The sequence below is a fragment of the Armigeres subalbatus genome, chromosome 1, assembly GCF_024139115.2.
Source record: "Armigeres subalbatus isolate Guangzhou_Male chromosome 1, GZ_Asu_2, whole genome shotgun sequence".
Taxonomy (NCBI): domain Eukaryota; kingdom Metazoa; phylum Arthropoda; class Insecta; order Diptera; family Culicidae; genus Armigeres; species Armigeres subalbatus.
In genome coordinates this window covers 102,495,548-102,509,625 of record NC_085139.1, presented here as the reverse complement: position 1 = coordinate 102,509,625, position 14,078 = coordinate 102,495,548, and the positions used below count along the sequence as shown (strand labels likewise).

Here is a 14,078-nt window from a genome sequence, read left to right as displayed (position 1 = left end):
TATCCTTAGTAACGGTGAAGATGGGCGTAGCCAGGAGTAGTAATCCTCATGCTTTTGTTATTTTTGTCTAAGACTGAAATCAAGGACCACTCCTTTTCTTGATTTCTGATAGCATTCTAGATAAGGATCTCAAAAGTAAAACATGAGTATCACTAGTGTCCAATCTACGAATTACACCATAACAATGCTAATGCTAATTTATTTTTGTTTTGTGGAAAATTTTATATTTATTTATTGCTCATACCCTCATATTGCTCATTTCTTTATTGGCAATTTCCTAATTATACAATGGAAAATTTCTATTTTTTAGGGGAAGTTTTTACTTTAGTTATTTACTACCATCCGCCACTCAGTTGACGTTGTCGTCAGGGATGCAGTACAGATCCACGGATACCGACTGCCACAGTAGCTGCTGAGGAGGAGCTCATCTCTCCCACGCCCAACGCCGGAAGATTCTCGGAAATTGAGGAGTTTCAGGTACTTGTCCTTATCCGTCTTGAGTAACGAAGTTTCCCCTCTGTCCCTTATCTCCGAAACCTTCGTCGGAGAATTGTTCGTACTGACTTTCCTCCTATCCAACAAAGGCTCCCGTGTGCGATCGTTATGTTGGACGCGGATAACCTGCGCCATCTTTGTTCTCTGCCCTCCCTGTTTAGGAAAATAAATCGTCTCTGCCGTTCTGTTTGTCCGAGCTACGGGCCCCACCATTCCCATTATAGCCTAATCTCCTTTTGACCTCGAGCAGCTCGACCACTGCTCTTCTACTTGGTGTGGTTCCTATGTGCTGTAAGTTAGTGCACTTTGTCCGCTTTCTGCTCTCAAGTTTACCCTATTGGGTGCAGACCTTATCAGTCCCCTCTTCGCAAAGAGGTCACACTTCAATACTACTCATTGTTGAATGCCCCTCAACGCGGCAGTCGAATCCTGCTGGATTAGTCGCCATCGCAATCCCACGGTTATCGGAGCAGGATCGGTGCAATCAGGAAGACTCATCTGAGCCTCATCTCTAGCTCTCGCTAGGCTGACGGACGGATTACCACGATGCGGTAAGGTTTGACATGGTTTTATGGGAAAGGACTGCCAGAACCAGAATTGAAACTTATCTGGCCATTTGGCCTCTATGCACTTCTGAGCACTCCTACCGTAGTTCATTTTACAATATCTGCACTGTGCAACGAAACCATCCCTATCCCATCGTTGGTGATGCGCCCATGCAGTGGCGGTGCGCGCGAAGAAAAGAAACACACAAGACATTTAGCCGCTGGACAACCCCTTAACGTGAGCTGGTAGCTATCACCACTGGGTACCATGAGGAGGTGAACTATGCTGCTTTACTACGGCTCTTTTATGTACCGTCTACCATCTTCAGTCTGTACCCGCCTTAGATGATTATTTATTATTTAATCAGACTAAGGCCGAAGTGGCCTGTGCGGTATATAAGAGTCTTCTCCATTCGGCTCGGTCCATGGCTACACGTCGCCAACCACGCAGTCTACGGAGGGTCCGCAAGTCGTCTTCCACCTGATCGATCCACCTTGCCCGCTGTGCACCTCGCCTTCTTGTTCCCGTCGGATCGTTGTCGAGAACCATTTTCACCGGATTACTGTCCGACATTCTGGCTACGTGCCCGGCCCACCGCAGTCTTCCGATTTTCGCGGTGTGAACGATGGATGGTTCTCCCAACAGCTGATGCAACTCGTGGTTCATTCGCCTCCTCCACGTACCGTCCGCCATCTGCACCCCACCATAGATGGTACGCAGCACTTTCCTTTCGAAAACTCCAAGTGCGCGTTGGTCCTCCACGATTCCCCCAAACTTCAAACTAGCGGCGGGTGGCTTACTTTGTCCTCTTTTGAGCCTCTTCCTACCATATACTTCGTCTACGACGTTGATGACTAGTCCGATCCGCTTAGTTAGTTACGCGCCATAATATCAACAATTTCGTCGGCGAAACCAATAGCAGAACGAACTTCGTGAAATCCTTTGTGTCCTGCGTATTACCTCCTCCAAAACAATGTTGAATAATTAACAGGCACAACAGATCGTCAGCTTGTCGTAACCCTATGCACGTTTAAAAGGGACTTGAATGACACTGAAACTCAAACTACGAATATCACCCGATCCATCATCGCCTTGATGAACCGTAGCAGTTTATCCGGAAATCCGTGTTCGAGCTGTCATGCGTGCGTACTCAATGGAAAACCTCCTCGAGCTAGACAAGAGGTCCAAGAGGTCTCTGCACACGAGGTATCCCGTCACATCCATTATGATATTGAGCTTCATTTCAGCTCTGAACAGATCTGTTTATCATTTTCTGACTACTGCAATCATTAAGAGATTCAGCAAACAGAAATATTTTCTTTTGATTTTTCATCGATATCAGGAAATTCTTCACTGAACGCTGGAAGAACAACGCTACTGCAGCAGCTCATCTCCAAATGTTCAATTTAGATTTAGAACGAACAATTGAACTTCCTTCTGTATCCTACAAAACTACTTGGAAGAACAAGCTTTTGTACATCAAGCATCATAGCGCCCTTCCTAGGGGGGTGTAACTTTGTTCCCAACTTCTCTGATTTATTACATTTCTTTAAACGTAATTCAGGACAAATTCGCGACTTTGCACACGAGATATAGGGTAAAACGTCCTATCGTTGTGATATGTCCTAATGTTGGGAACTCAGAGTGTAGAATAATCGAAAATTTTTGGTGAAGTCCACCTTTCTTCACTTGTCAGCTCACTTCCAAACACATTCATGGTCGGCTGTGGACTGTCAGTATTCGGTTGAATATTAGTAATTGAATATTTATGCACATTCTACAAATTGATAAATTATCTGAAATCTGAACACGTTTTAAATGAGTAAAGTTATTTAAATATCACATAGAACTGAATCCGATTTTCATCCGCGAGTAACCACACCCAGTGACAGTCGAAGGAATGAGTTGGTGGAGTAGTCGCCTAACTATGTCATTCTATGTTTTGAATAATCATGCGATGTTTGTCAAAATTCGGACCGAAGTTGCTTCATGAATATGAATATTTTAAGCTCTGGACTTGCGGTAGACATTGTGGATCCGCTAAAACTCTACAAATTAATTTGCATTTTGTTTGACGGAATTCCATTTTGAATGATGAAAAATCAACTTTTTTCCTTAAAAAAAAGTGCGTCTTTTGAGCCTATTTTTGCGGTAGTTCTAAGGTCCTATTGTTGTGGCATCGCTCTAATCTAATCTAATCTAATCTCATACTTGCGCAGCCAATACTTGAAAGCATCCTGGAAAATGACGGTTTCTAAATTCCGTCATTTTTCTTTTCAAACGGCCAGGCCAACTACGCAGTATGTACCGCAGAGATGATTTCTAGATACTGAGCGACTTCAGAATTTGTAAACCCTTAAAGTCGATCCATACCATGAAATCGAGGGGATAGGAAGAAAGCGTGGACCTCCCGTACCAAACGCTTCCAGTTAGTATAAATAGTAATCAAATATTATATTAATGAATTTTTCGTTGGGAGCGAAGCTATTTAAAAGTTATGAAATGCTCCATTCGGCGAGTGATGATTGACCTCGTGTTCAGAATAACTACGTTCACTATAAATAAGAAAAGAAGAAAATCATCATTAGTAGACGGTAACGTCAGCTTCTTTCCTCGGTGTGGATGTGATGACAATTCTGAAAATAAAAGAAGCGCTAGCCCAACATTAGAAGATTGGACACTTTAATTATACTCATGTTATTTTTTAAATGGTTTTCCAGACTGCTATCAGAAACCAAGGGGGGTTATATCCTTGATTCCAATCTAAGAAAAACATTACAGGGACATGAGTATTACTATTTGCGGTCGGGAAGCATCTAAGAAGTTGGAAGGAAGGATTAGTGTAGTATTTACTTAATGACTTACCGACAATTTCATAAGCACTACAGAATTGGAAATTGGGGAAGGTTTTCGTTGGGTCAGGATTTGCCTGTAGCTGGCAATGTGACCGTGGTAGATCTTACCCCGTAACACGCCACGTAAAGGTGTCTACCCAGCATTACGGGAAGTCCTATTGTTGTGGCATCGCTCTGTACAAAAACTACAGGAAATACCGCAACAATAGAACTGACCTTCAGAAAGCATCGCAACGGCAACTGCGTCCTTTTATTGGGGTAGTTTGTTAAACCATGTTAAAAACAAAATAACGTAAGTTTAGCTCAATTGGTGTAATACTTTTTTTTTTTAACTGATTTTATTTGCTAATTATCTAATACATGCATTCATCTCTTAGACTAGGTGTTCCGTGTTTTCTTAACACTATCATCCTTATTTCCTATGTCACATTTTTAGTTATTATTAATACATTTCAATTGCCTCTGGCAGTTAGAATTTTTTCCTCTGGTTGAATTGAACCATGTAGGAATTACAATGTTTTCAACTTAAACTAAACTTAACCTATTTTATATTATTTTTTATTAGTTTTTTGATAAGTATGTAGAAAATACCATCATCACCCGGGGCTTTCATATTTTTAAATTTTCTAGTAATAGATCTCACTTCATCCAAATTATTTCCCAACGAAGGGTCAAAAACATTCTCTTGATTGAGAATGTCTTCGAAGCTCCGTGTAACCTGATCCTCAATTGGATTAGTGAGACCTAGACTAAAATTATGGGCACTCTCGAACTGCTGAGCAAGTTTTTGAGCCTTTTCGCCATTTGTTAATAAAATTTTATTTCCCTCTTTAAGCGCTGGAATTGGCTTTTGAGTTTTTTTAAAAGAATTTTTGTTAATTTCCAAAAGGGTTTCGAACTGGGATCCAACTTCGAGACATTATTCTCAAAGTTGGTATTTCTCAGAATAGCGAAACGTTTTTTAATTTTATTTTGCAAATCTCGCCAAATAACTTTCAACGCGGGATCGCGAGTTCTTCGGTATTGCCTTCTTCTCACATTTTTAAGACGGATCAGTAAATAATCCCAATCAGCTCTACGATAATTAAAAGTAGAGCTGATTGGATTATAAATGGCTTCTTGTGAGATTTCAAACGTCACAGGAAGGTGATCAGAGTCAAAGTCAGCATGAGTTACCAATTGGCCACACAGCTGACTTGAATCCGTTAAAACTAAATCAATTGTAGAAGGATTTCGACTGGAAGAAAAACAAGTTGGTCCATTGGGATATTGAATAGTATAATATCCCGCAAAACAATCTTCAAATAAAATTTTACCATTGGAATTGCTTTGAGCATTATTCCATGAACGGTGCTTGGCATTGAAGTCACCAATTACGAAGAATTTTGATTTGTGACGAGTCAGAATTTGAAGATCAGCTTTCAACAAATTCTTTTGCTGCCCATTGCATTGAAAAGGCAAGTAGGCTGCAATGAAGGAAAATTGTCCAAAATTTGTTTCAACAGAAGCTCCCAAGGTTTCAAAAACTTTGGTTTCGAACGAAGAAAATAATTTATGTTTGATACGTCTATTGATGACAATGGCGACCCCACCACAGGCGCTGTCAAGACGATCATTTCTGTAGATAAAATAACTTGGATCTCTTTTAATGGAGAGTCCTGGTTTTAAATAAGTTTAAATAAGTTATAATGGCAATATGCACATTATGAACTGTTAGGAAGTTGAATAATTCATCTTCCTTACCCTTTAGAGAGCGGGCATTCCAATTTAGAACTTTCACACAATTATTTGGATCCATTGAAACGGATTCCGATAACAATTTTTTGTGTGTACTTTATACCAACCTGAACAGTTTCAGGAATGGTTTTTGCTTTGAACATTGCATCAATCATGTGATGCAATTGTTCAGTTAAAAAATCAAAATCGGAAGCAGTCATGCTACGTGAATCGGCAACATGACTTGGGACATGGGTATAAACCTCATTTTGGGAAGAGAAATTTTTTCTACCAGCAGCGATGTTTGCATACGTAGGTACATTGGAAAAATTGGAATTTACTGAAGTGCTTGCTACCCGTTGACGAGCGGCAAAATTTGTTTGTGAATTGTGGTGCGTATGAATTGCTCGACCGGTAACTGGTTTCGAAATTTGAGCGTTTGAAAAATTTCTACCCGTCGAATCTGGAATCCGATTGGAATTTCCCGTCATAAATTTTGCACGGGAATTCAAAACTTTTTTGCGTGAAGGGCATTCCCAGAAATTGGATTTATGATTGCCCCCACAATTTGCACATTTAAATTTATTGGAATCTTCTCTCACAGGACATGCGTCCTTGGCGTGAGAGGTTCCACCACAAATCATGCATTTAGCATCCATGTGACAATGTTTGGTTCCATGACCCCATTTTTGGCACTTACGGCACTGGGTGGGGTTTTGGAAATTTCCCCAGGCCTGCGGAAATGTTCCCATGTAACACGGACATGGGACATAATACAGGCCTTTTCCAAACTTTTCATATTATTTAGTTCACTTTTGTTAAAATGAACTAAATAAAATTCTTGAGAAATGCCCCTCTGGGAAGTACCAGAGTGGGATTTCTTTTTCATCTTAATTACTTGGACTGGTGAAAATCCAAGTAATTAAGAAATTTCAATTTTAATCTCATCCAGTGATTTGTCATCACTGGGGAGACCTTTCAAGACGACTTTGAACAATCGCTCAGTTTTGTCGTCGTATGTGAAGAATTTATGGCGCTTCTCAGTTAAATACTGAAGAAGACGTTTGCGATCGTCAAAGGATCCCGGCAAAACACGGCAGTCACCCTTCCTAGCAATCTGAAATGAAACCTTGATCCCCTGAAGGTTACTCAAGATTTCATTCCGAAAGCCAGAAAACTCGACAACAGATGCCACAATTGGCGGAATCCTTTGTTTCTTCGCATGAATCGAACCACCTGGGCTAAAGGTAGATTCGATTTGCTCAATTTCATCATTAATCAAATCGAACTGATTGCTCAGTTCGATAGGAGAAGAAACAATGTCAACATTAGATTTAGAAGGAATATCTGAAGTCCCCAGCTTCCTTCTATTTTTTCCGCGCTTGGGCAGGACGGTCTTGAAACCTTGTTTCTTTGAAGGAAGTGGAGAATTCAGAGACTCCCCCTTCCTCTTGTTTTTGTTAATACTCATTGCTGAGCGTGGAGACGTGACCTTCTAAGAGGTTTTTTCCCATAACGGTGTCCCTGCAGGATTACCACCGCTTGTCGGAATTTTACTTCCGCAAACGGGTCCAACGTAAAACGAAGGCACGGGTCCTTGCAAAGATCGTAACGGGATCAGTGGGTACAAATAGCGCTGAGAAGCACTGTTGAAATTAAAATAGCTTCGGGTAGTATTAAAAACTTCCTTCCGCAAAGAGAGAAAGAACCGCACAGCACGAAAGCACGATGCGGTCTGATGGCGTAATATTTACGACACTACACCCAACCAGCGGATGGCAGATTTTTAATACAGTTCTGCTTAAGAACCTTACAGAAACTGTATAATAATTGGGCATATACAATTTCAGAAGATTTTAATACAATTGTTGTATTGCAATAATACAGATTTATTATTATTTTATTTTATTATTATTTTAATACAATATCTGTATAAAAAGCTTACAGAATTGTATATGCCCAGATTTTATACAATAATTGTCAGATTTGTATTTTGGGTGTAGAGTTTAGGATCACCCTATTCGACTACTGCAATGTAAAAAATGATAAACAGTTCATTTTTAAAGAAATTTTAAAATTAGTTTTCACGCGGTGCTTAACTCCTCAATGATAGGTCGTTTTACATTATCACAAATATGCGTTTGTGGAAATCCTTCTTGTAAATCTGCAAAAAAAACTTATTCAAATGTCAAACTAAGGCTGTCGGGAACGATTTTATAAGTGGAAACCTATTTTTTGCGCAAAACTTACAGAATGGCGTCAAATAGAATACATCTTCATGTGTTTAATGGCCGGGGCGGATTGCAGTGCAATACTAGCGATGTGTAACAAAACCAAATTTGCTAAAGGTAATAATAAACAAAGGGAGACGTGAAATTGCATTTGTTTCGAGCCATGCAAAATGTCGACTGTCAACAAAGACATGGCAATAATTTGACTAATTATTGCTCATTGTCTGCATGTACTATAGACATTAGACACGTAATGCGGCATTCGGTGATGATATTATATAGTTTGTGTTAATATAAATGTTTTGTAGGGATTTTCTGATTTTACCTGGTACTGTTACTTTTGACTCTTCAAAAGCTTTATTGTCAATGAAATTATTAATAGCATTTTCTGTTGTTTTCTTTATTTACGGTTCTTAACTTGTTTTAATATGCTATGTTTTTACTAAAAAAAATTACTGGTAAGGTTCTACCGAGATTTGAACTCGGATCGTTGGATTCAGAGTCCAAAGTGCTAACCATTACACCATAGAACCATTTGTATACCAATGCTTCTAAAATATAAAAATCAACTACCGCGAACAACCCCTGGTAACCTAAAAAGTACTTTAGGGGCCGTACACATATCACGTAAGCACTTATGGGAGGAGGGGAAGGTCAGTCGTTTTTTTACGCTCCATATGAATAAAAAATCATTTGTATGAAAGAAAACTTACATATGGGGAGGGGTGTCGAAAAACTCAGAAAAATTGCTTACGTAATAATTAAACGACCGATTTAGCTGAACGATTTAAACGACCGATTTTATTAAGGAACGAGGTTCAAATTAAGGTAACTCCTGACGGAATCCAAGTTTCAAAGTGCTCGCGTTTTCGTGAGCACACCACTCGATACGGAGGCGTCGCACTTCTGTCATTTTTGTTGATTCAGCTTTGCTGCGTCGCAGCATGCGTGAAATATAAAAAATGACAGATGTGCGTTGCTTCCGTATCGAGTGGTGTGTTCCCGAAAACGCGAGCACTTTGAAACTTGGATTCCGTCAGGAGTGACCTTAAAAAGTGCATACAGATTCAAAGCGGTCAAACGGGGGATCCATCTTTAAAGCATCTAAAAGAACATCAGAATTATTCTGTTCTGTTTTCTCTGTATCGCATTGTCTACTTCTATGCTAAAGGATGACGAATGAAAAAAATCCAAATTCGATCGCTCTGCAATGGCGACGGAACGGAAAACGGGCCAGCAATAAATTTAAATTCAAATCCGTAGAACGAATAACAAGATATGCTTCAATTTTTTGAAAAAGGTAAAAGAAATTACCGAAACGAACGGATACAGAATTGAACTTGTTTTTCCTACTTTACAACACTGTAACGACCGAAAATGCTTTGAATTTCACTTATATTTATGAGATAAAAAAGTAGCGCAATACCTCTATTTGTATTTTAACCAAACTGCAATTTTCCAGATATATCATCTGGCTTCAGTAGCAACCCTCCTCAAAACTGTTACGACCGAATCGTTAGAAACTCTCCCTCTGCCAAAGCAAACAACAGAAACAAAACTTTTCAATATGGGGATGCTTTTCAGTTACTTTGCTGTTTGAAAGCAGTTTTGCCACTCACCGGGCAGATTTAAAAACAACCAGAGTAGATGTGTCCGGTTGCAGTTCTGTTCTAAGGCACCTAAACCTAAACAACAGTTATTATGAAATTGAAATCCAGTAACACAGGTAGATAGATTTGAAATGCTTTTCAAGTTACTGCCAGAGGGCGACTTGAGGGTTGTAATTCGGGGGAAATACTCCAATCTCACAGTATCTTATCTTTCAATATGTTGAATCTGGCCAACAATTAGCAAAGTGCTTTGATGTTTTCTAAGGGATTTGGAAACAATTTTGCATTGTAAAGCCTGGACACCGGACCGCACATCATCTGCATGCAAAGTTACGGTAGAATATATCGACCGCTAGTACGCCGCTAACCATCCAATAATGCGATATCAATCTCTGCTCAACCACTACGTAGGTATTTGTGGTTCGCATTGAGGGACAAGCTGATGTAATTGAACAATAATCATGATGTTCTTTGACCCAGTTCGATTCAGCATTTCAATGTGTATTCAAAATAATTCCAATACAGTAAATAATTCCAATGTAGTTTGAGTCTCAGTTCAGTTCAGTTTTAGTTCAGTTTCAGTTCAGTTTCAGTTCAGTTCCCGGGCAGAAGCCATGAACAGAATATCAAAACATGATATGGACTTGATTGATATAAGAGATAAAAGAACAGGCAACAATATCAAAAATTTGCACCAAAATATCATTTAAATATCAAGATATGCTATGGATAAGAACAAACTAATGACACATGATATTGATCACTTATTACAAATAGCATAACTTGATCTTTTCATGATATTTTAGTGCAAAATATTGATATTATCGTCTGATCTTTTATCTCTTATAACAATCATGTCCATATCTTATTTTGCTATCTTATCAACATTTGATATTAATGAGCTATTTTCGTCTACTCGGGTTTCAGTTCAGTTTTAGTTTCAGTTCAGATTCAGTTCAGTTTCAGTTCAGTTTTAGTTCAGTTTCAGTTCAGTTTTAGTTCAGTTTCAATTCAGTTCAGTTTCAGTTCAGTTTCAGTTCAGTTTCAGTTCAGTTTCAGTTCAGTTTCAGTTCAGTTTCAGTTCAGTTTCAGTTCAGTTTCAGTTCAGTTTCAGTTCAGTTTCAGTTCAGTTTCAGTTCAGTTTCAGTTCAGTTTCATTTCAGTTTCAGTTCAGTTTCAGTTCAGTTTCAGTTTCAGTTTTAGTTCAGTTTTAGTTCAGTTTCAATTCAGTTTTAGTTTCAGTTCAGATTCAGTTCAGTTTTAGTTTCAGTTCAGTTTCAGTTCAGTTTCAGTTCAGTTTTAGTTCAGTTTCAGTTCAGTTTTAGTTCAGTTTCAATTCAGTTTTAGTTTCAGTTCAGATTCAGTTCAGTTTCAGTTCAGTTTCAGTTCAGTTTCAGTTCAGTTTCAGTTCAGTTTCAGTTCAGTTTCAGTTCAGTTTCAGTTCAGTTTCAGTTCAGTTTCAGTTCAGTTTCAGTTCAGTTTCAGTTCAGTTTCAGTTCAGTTTCAGTTCAGTTTCAGTTCAGTTTCAGTTCAGTTTCAGTTCAGTTTCAGTTCAGTTTCAGTTCAGTTTCAGTTCGGTTTCAGTTCAGTTTCAGTTCGGTTACGTTCAGTTTCGGTTCTGTTTGAGTTCAGTTTCGGTGCAGTTGCAGTTCAGTTTCAGTTCAGTTTTAGTTCAGTTTCAGTTCGGTTTCAGTTCGGTTTCAGTTCAGTTTCAGTTCGGTTTCAGTTCAGTTTCAGTTCGGTTTCAGTTCGGTTTCAGTTCGGTTTCAGTTCAGTTTCAGTTCGGTTTCAGTTCGGTTTCAGTTCGGTTTCAGTTCAGTTTCAGTTCAGTTTTAGTTCAGTTTCAATTCAGTTCAGTTTCAGTTCAGTTTCAGTTCAGTTTCAGTTCAGTTTCAGTTCAGTTTCAGTTCGGTTTCAGTTCAGTTTCAGTTCAGTTTCAGTTCAGTTTCAGTTCGGTTTCAGTTCAGTTTCAGTTCAGTTTCAGTTCGGTTTCATTTCAGTTTCAGTTCGGTTTCAGTTCGGTTTCGGTTTCGGTTTTAGTTCGGTTTTAGTTCGGTTTCAATTCGGTTTTAGTTTCAGTTCAGATTCAGTTCGGTTTTGGTTTCAGTTCAGTTTCAGTTCGGTTTCAGTTCGGTTTTAGTTCAGTTTCAGTTCAGTTTTAGTTCAGTTTCAATTCAGTTTTAGTTTCAGTTCAGATTCAGTTCAGATTCAGTTCAGTTTCAGTTCAGTTTCAGTTCAGTTTCAGTTCAGTTTCAGTTCAGTTTCAGTTCAGTTTCAGTTCAGTTTCAGTTCAGTTTCAGTTCAGTTTCAGTTCGGTTTCAGTTCGGTTTCAGTTCAGTTTCAGTTCGGTTTCAGTTCGGTTTCGGTTCGGTTTCAGTTCGGTTTCAGTTCAGTTTCGGTTCGGTTTCAGTTCGGTTTCAGTTCAGTTTCAGTTCAGTTTCAGTTCAGTTTCAGTTCGGTTTCAGTTCGGTTTCAGTTCGGTTTCAGTTCAGTTTCGGTTCGGTTTCAGTTCAGTTTCAGTTCAGTTTCAGTTCGGTTTCAGTTCAGTTTCAGTTCAGTTTCAGTTCAGTTTCAGTTCGGTTTCAGTTCGGTTTCAGTTCGGTTTCAGTTCGGTTTCAGTTCGGTTTTAGTTCAGTTTCAGTTCAGTTTTGGTTCAGTTTCAATTCAGTTCAGTTTCAGTTCGGTTTCAGTTCGGTTTCAGTTCGGTTTCAGTTCGGTTTCAGTTCGGTTTCAGTTCGGTTTCAGTTCGGTTTCAGTTCGGTTTCGGTTTCAGTTTTAGTTCGGTTTTGGTTTCAGTTCAGATTCAGTTCAGTTTCAGTTCGGTTTTGGTTTCAGTTCGGTTTCAGTTCAGTTTCAGTTCAGTTTTAGTTCAGTTTCAGTTCGGTTTTAGTTCGGTTTCAATTCGGTTTTAGTTTCAGTTCAGATTCAGTTCAGTTTCAGTTCGGTTTCAGTTCGGTTTCAGTTCGGTTTCAGTTCGGTTTCAGTTCAGTTTCAGTTCGGTTTCAGTTCAGTTTCAGTTCGGTTTCAGTTCAGTTTCAGGTTCGGTTTCAGTTCGGTTTCAGTTCAGTTTCAGTTCAGTTTCAGTTCGGTTTCAGTTCAGTTTCAGTTCGGTTTCAGTTCGGTTTCAGTTCGGTTTCAGTTCGGTTTCAGTTCAGTTTCAGTTCGGTTTCAGTTCGGTTTCAGTTCGGTTTCAGTTCGGTTTCAGTTCAGTTTCAGTTCGGTTTTGGTTTCAGTTCGGATTCAGTTCGGTTTCAGTTCGGTTTTAGTTCGGTTTCAGTTCAGTTTTAGTTCAGTTTCAATTCAGTTTCAGTTCGGTTTCAGTTCAGTTTCAGTTCGGTTCCAGTTCAGTTTCAGTTCGGTTTCAGTTCAGTTTCAGTTCGGTTTCAGTTCGGTTTCAGTTCGGTTTCAGTTCCGTTTCATTTCGGTTTCAGTTCAGTTTCAGTTCAGTTTCAGTTCAGTTTCAGTTCAGTTTCAGTTCAGTTTCAGTTCAGTTTCAGTTCAGTTTCAGTTCAGTTTCAGTTCAGTTTCAGTTCAGTTTCAGTTCAGTTTCAGTTCAGTTTCAGTTCAGTTTTAGTTTCAGTTCGGATTCAGTTCAGTTTCAGTTCAGTTTCAGTTCAGTTTCAGTTCAGTTTTAGTTCAGTTTCAATTCAGTTCAGTTTCAGTTCAGTTTCAGTTCAGTTTCAGTTCAGTTTCAGTTCAGTTTCAGTTCAGTTTCAGTTCAGTTTCAGTTCAGTTTCAGTTCAGTTTCAGTTCAGTTTCAGTTCAGTTTCAGTTCAGTTTCAGTTCGGTTTCGGTTCGGTTTCAGTTCAGTTTCAGTTCGGTTCCAGTTCGGTTTCAGTTCGGTTTCAGTTCGGTTTCAGTTCAGTTTCAGTTCAGTTTCAGTTCAGTTTCAGTTCAGTTTCAGTTCAGTTTCAGTTTCAGTTTTAGTTCAGTTTTAGTTCAGTTTCAATTCAGTTTTAGTTTCAGTTCAGATTCAGTTCAGTTTCAGTTCAGTTTTAGTTTCAGTTCAGTTTCAGTTCAGTTTTAGTTCAGTTTCAGTTCAGTTTTAGTTCAGTTTCAATTCAGTTTTAGTTTCAGTTCAGATTCAGTTCAGTTTCAGTTCAGTTTCAGTTCAGTTTCAGTTCAGTTTCAGTTCAGTTTCAGTTCAGTTTCAGTTCAGTTTCAGTTCAGTTTCAGTTCAGTTTCAGTTCAGTTTCAGTTCAGTTTCAGTTCAGTTTCAGTTCAGTTTCAGTTCAGTTTCAGTTCAGTTTCAGTTCAGTTTTAGTTCAGTTTCAATTCAGTTCAGTTTCAGTTCAGTTTCAGTTCAGTTTCAGTTCAGTTTCAGTTCAGTTTCAGTTCAGTTTCAGTTCAGTTTCAGTTCAGTTTCAGTTCAGTTTCAGTTCAGTTTCAGTTTCAGTTTTAGTTCAGTTTTAGTTCAGTTTCAATTCAGTTTTAGTTTCAGTTCAGATTCAGTTCAGTTTCAGTTCAGTTTTAGTTTCAGTTCAGTTTCAGTTCAGTTTCAGTTCAGTTTTAGTTCAGTTTCAGTTCAGTTTTAGTTCAGTTTCAATTCAGTTTTAGTTTCAGTTCAGATTCAGTTCAGTTTCAGTTCAGTTTCAGTTCAGTTTCAGTTCAGTTTCAGTTCAGTT

General features: G+C 38.8%; 1 long non-coding RNA gene and 1 other non-coding gene across 3 annotated transcripts in view; one reads left to right on the top strand and one right to left on the bottom strand.

Annotated features, from left to right (window-relative positions):
• Positions 1-14,078, top strand: part of LOC134203940 (uncharacterized) — a 272,474-nt gene that overhangs the window by 119,183 nt on the left and 139,213 nt on the right. The gene's annotated exons all lie outside the window — the stretch shown is intronic.
• Positions 8,305-8,376, bottom strand: Trnaq-cug (transfer RNA glutamine (anticodon CUG)). The gene has a single exon. It is a non-coding gene; the product is annotated as a tRNA-Gln (tRNA).